Genomic DNA, 7,242 nt, shown 5'->3' on the forward strand with positions numbered 1-7,242 from the left:
ACGACACCCTTCTGTATACATCTGGCCCTTCTTTGGACACTGTGTTAATAAACCTCCAAACAAGCTTCAATGCCGTACAACACTCCTTCCGTGGCCTCCAACTGCTCTTAAATGCTAGTAAAACTAAATGCATGCTCTTCAACCGATCGCTGCCCGCACCCGCCCACCCACCTAGCATCACTACTTTGGACGGTTCTGACTTAGAATATGTGGACAACTACAAATACCTAGGTGTCTGGCTAGATTGTAAACTCTCCTTCCAGACTCATATTAAGCATCTCCAATCCAAAATGATATCTAGAATCGGCTTCCTATTTCGCAACAAAGCCTCCTTCACTCATGCTGCCAAACATACCCTCGTAAAACGGAATATCCTGCCGATCCTTGACTTCGGCGATGTCATTTACAGATTAGCCTCCAACACTCTACACAGCAAATTGGATGCAGTCTATCACAGTGCCATCCATTTTGTCACCAAAGCCCCATATACTACCCACCATTGCGACCTGTATGCTCTCGTTGGCTGGTCCTCGCTACATATTCGTCGCCAAACCCACTGGCTCCAGGTCATGTATAAGTCTTTGCTAGGTAAAGCTCCGCCTTATCTCAGCTCACTGGTCACCATAGCAACACCCACCCGTAGCACGCGCCCCAGCAGGTATATTTCACTGGTCATCCCCAAAGCCAACACCTCCTTGGCTGCCTTTCCTTCCAGTTCTCTGCTGCCAATGACTGGAACGAATTGCAAAAATCACTGACGATGGAGACATATATCTCCCTCACTAACTTCAAGCATCGGCTGTCAGAGCAGCTTTCCGCTCAGTGCAGCTGTACACAGCCCATCTGTAAATAGCCCATCCAACCAACTACCTACCTCATCCCCACATTTTTTGTTTTTTTCTGCTCTTTTACACACCAGTATTTCTACTTGCACATCCTCATCTGCACATCTATTTCTCCAGTGTTAATTGCTAAATTGTAATTATTTCACCACTATGGCCTATTTATTTCCTTACCTCCTTACTTCACTTGGACACACTGTATCAGATTTTCTATTGTGCTATTGACTGTACGTTTGTTTATCCCATGTGTAACTTTGTGTTGTTGTTTTTGTCGCACTGCTTTATCTTGGCCAGGTCGCAGTTGTAAATGAGAACTTGTTCTCAACTGGCCTACCTGGTTAAATAAATGTGAAATAAAACATTTTAAAAAATTACAGCTTTGCACACTCTTGGCATTCTCTCAACCAGCTTCATGAGGTAGTCACTTAACCTGGAATGCTTTTCCAACAGTATTGAAGAAGTTTCCACATATGCTGAGCCCTTATTGGGTGCTTTTCCTTCACTCTGCGCTCCAACTCTTCCCAAACCATTTCAATTGGGTTGAGGTCGAGTGATTGTGGAGGCCAGGTCATCTGATGCAACACTCCATTACTCTCCTTCTTGGTCAAATAGCCTGTACACAGCCTGGAGGTGTGGTTTGGGTCATTGCCCTGTTGAAAAACTAATTATAGTCCCATTAAGCGCAAACCAGATGGGATGGTGCATCCCTGCAGAATTCGGTGGTAGCCATAGTGGTTAAGTGTGCCTTACCAGCAAGGCACCCGCACACCATCACCCTTCCTCCTCCATGCTTCATGGTGGGAACCACACATGCGGAGATCACAAAGACAAAGCGGTTGGAACCAAAAATCGCAAATTTGGATTAATCAGACCAAAGGACAGATTTCCACAGGTCTAATGTCCATTGCTGGTGTTTCTTGGCCCCAAGCAAGTCTTCTTCTTACTGATGCAGTTTAGTAGTGGTTTCTTTGCATCAATTCGACCATGAAGGCCTGATTCACGCTGTCTCCTCTGAACAGCTGATGTTGAGATGTGTCTGTTACTTGAACTCTGTGAAGCATTTATTTTGGCTGCAGTCTGAGGTGCAGTTAAATGCCGATTTCTGAGGCTGGTAACTCTAATGAACTTATCGTCTGCAGCAGAGGTAACTCTGGATCTTCCTTTCCTGTGGAGGTCCCCCTGAGAGCCAGTTTCATCATAGCGCTTGATGTTTTTTGCGACTGCACTTGAAGAAACTTTCAAAGGTCTTGACATTTTCCGGATTGACTGACATTCATGTCTTAAAGTAATGATGGATTGTTGTTTCTCTTTGCTTATTTGAGCTGTTCTTGCCATAATATGGACTTGGTCTTTTACCAAATAGGGCTATCTTCTGTATACCACCCTTACCTGGGGCTCCCAAGTGGCGCAGCGGTCTATGGCACTGCATCTCAGTGCTAGGCGTCATTACAGACCCTGGTACATCAATCAAATTAATTTATAAAGCCCTTTTTACATCAGCCGATGTCACAAAGTGCTATACCAAAAGCCAGCCTAAAACCCCAAACAGCAAGCAATGCAGATGTAGAAGCACAGTGGCTAGGAAAACTCTCTAGAAAGGCAGGAACCCCGGAAGAAACCTAGAGAGGAACCAGGCTCTGATGGGTGGCCAGTCCTCTTCTGTCTGTGTTGGGTGGAGATTCGAGGCTGTATTGCAACTGGCCGTGATTGGGAGACCCATAAGGGGGGGGCGCACAATTGTGCTGGAGTCGTCCGGGTTAGGGTTTGGAATTAAGAATTTGTTAAAGGTTAACTACATTTTTTTTAAATACCTTGTCACAACACAACTGATTAGCTCAAACGCATTAAGAAGGAAATAAATTCCACAAATTAACTTTTAACAAGGCACACCTGCTATTTGAATTGAATTCCAGGTGACTACCTCATAAAGCTGGTTGAGAGAATGCCAAGAGTGTGCAAAGCTTTCATTAAGGCAAAGGGTGGCTACTTGGAAGAATCTCAGAAATGAAATATATTTTTGAATTGTTTGGTTACTACATGATTCCATATGTGTTATTTCATAGTTTTGATGTCTTCACTACTATTATGCAATGTAGAAAATAGTCAAAATAAAGAAAAACCCTTGAATGAGTAGGTGTGTCCAAACTTTTGACAGGTACTGTATGTTTGGGGTTATTGTCTAGCTGGAAGATCCACTCCTGGCAGAGGCAACCAGGTTTTTGGTTAAAATGTCCTGGTACTGAGTAACGTTCATGATGCCATTGACCTTAAAGGCCCCAGGACCAGTGAAAGCAAAATAGCTCCATAACATCAAAGATCCACAATCATATTTTATAGTAGGTATGAGGTACTTTTCTGCATTTGTTTCCGTTTTTCGATGCCAAACCCACCATTGGTGTGCATGGCCAAAACCTCTATTCTCATAAAATATTTGATGAAAAGGCTCAGTGCCGTTGTAGGTATTGAAAGCTAGTGAAAATAATTTTGACCCCTATCTTTTAGAGATTTTTTTTTTACTTGTAAACTCAGCAAAAAAAGAAACGTCCTCTCACTGTCAACTGCATTTATTTTCAGCAAACTTCACATGTAAATATTTGTATGAACATAACAAGATTCAACAACTGAGACATACATTTTAGAAGTTCCACAGACATGTGACTAACAGAAATGGAATAATGTGTCCCTGAACAAAGAGGGGGTCAAAACCAAAGTAACAGTCAGTATCTGGTGTGGCCACCAGCTGCATTAAGTAGGGCAGTGCATCTCCTCCTCATGGACTGCACCAGATTTGCCAGTTCTTGCTGTGAGATGTTACCCCACTCTTCCACCAAGGCACCTGCAAGTTCCCGGACATTTCTGGGGGGAATGGCCCTAGCCTTCACCCTCTGATCCAACAGGTCCCAGACGTGCTCAATGGGTTTGAAATCCGGACTCTTCGCTGGCCATGGCAGAACACTGACATTCCTGTCTTGCAGGAAATCACACACAGAACGAGCAGTATGGCTGGTGGCATTGTCATGCTGGAGGGTCATGTCAGGATGAGCCTGCAGGAAGGGTACCACATGAGGGAGGAGGATGTCTTCCCTGTAACACACAGCGTTGAGATTGCCTTCAATGACAACAAGCTCAGTCCGATGATGCTGCGACACACCGCCCCAGACCATGACGGACCGTGACCTTAATTGCCTACCGTCTGTAAGCTGTTAGTGTCTTAATGACCATTCCACAGGTGCATGTTCATTAATTGTTTATGATTCATTGAACAAGCATGGGAAACAGTGTTTAAAACCGTTACACTGATGATCTGTGAAGTTATTTGGATTTTTACAAATTATCTTTGAAAGACAGGGTCCTGAAAAAGGGTTTATTAGTTCAAAATATAATTTCCACTTTTGTTTCAGCATACAATATAGCTCAATATTTGTATTATTTATTTTATACAGCCTTTCTTGCTCATCTTTATTAAGGGGGACAATAATTTTTGACCTTACTGTATATGCAGATGATATAGGTGTAAGGGTTGTGGAACTGGTGGCAGTGAAGTTAGACGCAGGAGAGCAGAGATGGGTAATAGCCGGAGCAGTTTAATTACAAAACCCACGGCAATCCAAAAATAACCTACACGGGTACAAAACCCGATGCGCACCAGTAACATAGCATACAAGCACTTACAAACAAACAATTCCACACAAGGACATGGGGGGAACAGAGGGTTAAATACACAACAAGTAATGATGGTAATGGAAACCAGGTGTGTAAGAAAACAAGACAAAACAAATGGAAAATGAAAAGTGGATCGACGATGGCTAGAAGACCGGTGACGCCGACCACCGAACACTGCCCGAACTAGGAAAGGAAAAGACTTCGGTGGAAGTCTGACAATAAGTGAAGACACTTGACAGACTACTTAAGAAAACAGTTTGAGGGAAGTAAGTGTTTAATACAAAATTATCAAAATACACTTGAACAATCACATTTGAAATCACACTGCATCATTATTGTTCACAAAGCTCAAACCGTTGTGTTTTATGAGAGCTAAAACAGGGAAACATTTAGTTGTGTTTAATCATGTCTAGTCATTAAAAAGTGTCAGATCGTCATGAACAGTGAAAAGGGCATTTGACTATCTTGACAACCTACATTGCAATTATCAATACTTATACTCATACTGACTGTGACAAGACAATATGAAAATGTATATTTCTATACTTTATAACCTTTACCACCAGATTGACAGCATTAGTAATAGTTTGCCAATTTAGCTATATGATTTGTCTAACACATACCAGACATACATAAATAAAGCAACAAGTATGGCAGGACAGTTGCTAACAAGCACATCACAGTGGCAGTTATTGGGAACCTCAAGGGAGAGAAAGTGCTTGTGATAACAGTTTGTTTGGTTGATAAGTGCTGCAATAGCCTCTATTATATACACTGAGTATACAAAATATTAGGAACACCTTCCGAATTTTATGTTGCACCCTCTTTTGCCCTCAGAACAGCCTCAAATCGTTGGGCATGGACTCTACAAGATGTCGAAAGCATTCCAGGGATGCTGGCCCATGTTGACTCCAATGCTTCCCACAGTTGTGTCAAGTTGGCTGGATGTCCTTTGGGTGTTGGACCATTCTTGATACACACGGGAAACTGTTGAGTGTGGGGAAAAAAAACAGCAGCGTTGCAGTACCCTGACACACTCAGACCAGTGCGCCTGGCACCTACTACCATACCCCGTTCAAAGGCACTTAATTATATTGTCTTGCCCATTCACCCGCAATTGCACACATACACAATCCATGTCTCAAAAGTTCGCAATGCTTAAAAATCCATCTTTAACTTCTCTCCACCCCTTCAATTTTTTACTTCACTATGCTGCTCCCCAGATTGCAGCTCCACTGAAATACATATTTAATTGGTCACTGGAAAGGGGGACATTTCCAAATGTATGGAAGCATGCTAAACTGTGTCCAATCCCGACAGCAAAGAACCCATTACTCTTGCCAATAGTCAACCAATTAGTCTACTCCCTTCACTCAGTAAGATATTAGAAGTTATTGTGAGTAGACAAATATTTTATTTATTTAACCTTCATTTAACTAGGCAAGTCAGTTAAGAACAAATTATTATTTACAATGGCAGCCTAGGAGCAGTGGGACAGAACGTTCAGGGGTAGAACGACAGATTTTTACCTTATCAGCTCGGGAATTTGATCTTGCAACCTTTTTGTTACTGGTCCAACACTAACCACTAGGCTACCTGCCGCCCCAAATATGGGAGTATATGGAAAAGAATGATCTGATCACAGCCAATCAGCATGCTATTCGCAAAAAACATTCCACTACCACTGCATTGTTGACATGACTGACCCGTGGCTCAATGCTATGAATAACGGCAGGTTTGTGGGTGTACTATTTTGGGGATGTTTGTACAGCATTTGATTTAGTGGATCATGAAATAATTTGTACAAAATTGTTGCATTATGGATTTAAGGAGGCAGCATTGAAATGGGTACAGTCATATCTAACTGAAAGGAAACAGTCCACCTATATCAATGGGTCGTTTCCTTCCTCTCATGCTTTAAATTGTGGAATACCGCAGGGCAGCTGCCTTGGGCCACTTCTTTACTTAATAAATACCAACAACCTTCCTTATGCCTTATCTGAAATTCAAGCTACTATATTTGATACTACAATTTATACAGCAAGACAATCGGTTCAAAGGGTACAGCAAGCTCTACAAGTAGATTTTGGACATTTTAGGGAGTGGGTTTTCCAGAACAAACTTATTTTGGAACACCAAGAAAAACAAGGTTATGTTGGTTTGTTCCACAAGGAAACATACCAACATAAGCATGGGATGCAATTAAGTATGGGGGGAGTACAAATTGAGGAAGTGTCAGAAACCAAACTACTAGGGGTGCAGCTAGACATCTGCTTATCATGGTCGTCTCAAATAACTAATCCTTGTTTCATTTTTTTTTACTGTATGCATGATCAGAAGGATACCTAAATATTTACTGGGAAAGATTCTTAAGCAAACAACCCAAGCATTAATTGGGAGTCAGGTGAACTACTGTTCTATGGTCTCTGGAAATGCATCAGCAAGTGAAAGTAGGATGCTGCAGATTGAACTGAACAGAACAAAGCAGCAAGGATTGTTTTAAGGTGGAGATATGATTATTCTGTTGTTGTCATGCACAGTGCTCTTGCTTGGTCATTAATCAATAAGATAATTGAAAAAAACATGCTTATTTTATTTCACAATGTACATAATTTAAAACGGCCAAACTCCATTCACAACAGTATTCAGTTGGTAAGAGAAAGTGAAAGGAGAGTGCCTTGTGATACATCAGAGAGAGTGTATTTTGTTACAAAATACAGCACTGAAGCAGAGAACA

The sequence above is a fragment of the Salmo trutta genome, chromosome 21 (genome assembly GCF_901001165.1).
Source record: "Salmo trutta chromosome 21, fSalTru1.1, whole genome shotgun sequence".
In the NCBI taxonomy this organism is placed as follows: Eukaryota; Metazoa; Chordata; class Actinopteri; order Salmoniformes; family Salmonidae; genus Salmo; species Salmo trutta.